The sequence below is a fragment of the Trichechus manatus genome, unplaced genomic scaffold (assembly GCF_000243295.1).
Source record: "Trichechus manatus latirostris isolate Lorelei unplaced genomic scaffold, TriManLat1.0 scaffold00207, whole genome shotgun sequence".
Lineage (NCBI taxonomy): Eukaryota > Metazoa > Chordata > Mammalia > Sirenia > Trichechidae > Trichechus > Trichechus manatus.
The window spans coordinates 785,581-787,586 of NW_004444143.1; positions in this window are offsets into that span (position 1 = coordinate 785,581).

A 2,006-nucleotide genomic window follows, 5' to 3' on the forward strand; every position below is an offset into this window, starting at 1 on the left:
CCCCCGCATGGAAGGTGGGAATTCTGCCACTGGACCACCAGTGCCATTGTATTTTACCGTAATAATAAATACAAATTTTTAAGGCAAAAAAAAAAGAAGTTTTACTTTAAGCATCTACAGCTAAGAATGATTTTACAGTTTAAATGTTTGAAAAAAATCAAAACATTTATTTTGTGGTACTCTTTGTTAAATCCAACATCAGGGCCCACTAGGATTATTTTCTATAAGTACCTTTTTCCTGAGTATGGGTGATATTCCCCCTCCTTTTTTGTTTTGCTTTGTTTCATTTGCATGTCTAATAATTTTTTCTAGAAAATTGGATGTTACTAATAATAGTGTTACATATTTTTTTAAAAACCATTGCCATCAAGTCGATTCCGACTTATGGCAACCCCATGTGTTACACAGTAGAACTGTAATCTGTGCGGAAACCAATTTCCAGGCCTTTCATCCACAGTGCCACTGGATGGGTTTGAACTGCCAACCTTTTGGTTAGCAGTTAAGAGCAAAATGATTGTGCCAGCCAGGGACCCTTAATATGTTATCGTGACTGAATTCTGTTACGTCAGTTATGTTTTTTGAGGATTGTTGGGTTTTTGTTCTACCAGGCAATTGAACTTCCAGTTAAGTTGGGATAAAACTTCAAATCCAGTTAAGTTGGGATAAAACTTCAGTCTGTGTCCCCTCTGTAAAGCAGCTGATAGCTCCCCTTGGTTCTTCAGGCTTCCAGCTGATGCTTTTTACCTGGTCCCCTGGTGGGAGGGATGCGTTCTCCCTTGTGTTCATGTAATTTAATTTCAGTCAAGGATTTGGTTTTTACTTAGATTTGGGGGCTTACTTTCTGCAGTTCTCTTGCTTCCAGGGCTTCATGCCTTTCCTTTCCAGCTGCTTTGTCAGCCCTAAGCTCTGACACCTCAGTCCAGTGAGGCTTCAGCTTTCTTCTGCTTGAGCTGTGACCAGGCTGTGGAATGCCCTGAGGCAAGAAAGCAGAAAGCTCAGAAATCTCACTAGGTGCAGTTCTATCTTTCAAGGAAAGAGTCCTGTCTGGTTTCTCTCTTTCTCCTTTTTGCTAAGCCTCCTGCAGTCTCCCCAAACATGCATAGTTTAACTGTCAGCCAGGGGTTGGATAAGGTATATACTCATATTTTGGGTCTCATTCTTTTTGGAGTCTTCTCACTGTCAGATTTCTCTCTAAATTTTAAGCTCATCTGCCAGCCTTAAATTCTGTCCTCTACCACCTCGAGCAAGTAAGCTGTGGTTTTCTGCCTCCAGAGCTGCGGGCTTTGGGATACCATCCCAGGCAAGAAAGCAAGAGACTTAGCAGTTCTTACCCATTGCCGTTTCTGCCCTTAGAGGATAAGCTCTCAACTAATTTCTGCCTGCTTTTGGTTGCTTTCCTTTAGTTGTTTATATGTTGAACAAATTTTATAATTCTTATCTGAGGAAGTATTATCCTGACCAGTTTTCTCTGTTATTATTTGATGCTGCAAGTTCTCCCATGTGTTTTTTTTTCTTCCAGGATTTGTAGTTTTTATATATTTATTATTGTGGATGTACATGTATAAGTATATATACATGCATGCATATATATACACGTACGTATGTTATTGTTAGGTGCCACCCAGTCAGCTCCAACTCATAGTGACCCTGTGCACAACAGAACTACTGTTCCGTCCTGTGCCATCTTCACAATTGTTATTATGATTGAGACAATTGAAGCAGCCACTGTGTCAGTCCATCTCGTTGAGCGTTGTCCTCTTTTTTGCTGACCCTCTACTCTACCAAGCATCATGTCCTTCTCCAGGAACTGGTTCCTCCTGCTAACATATGCAAAGTATGTGAGACGAAGTCTCACCATCTTTGCTTCTAAGGAGCATTCTGATTGTACTTTTTCCAAGACAGATTTGTTCATTCTTCTTACAGTCAGTGGTATATTCAATATTCTTCACCAACACCACAATTCAAAGGCGTCAATTCTTCTTCGGTCTTCCTTATTCATTGTCCAG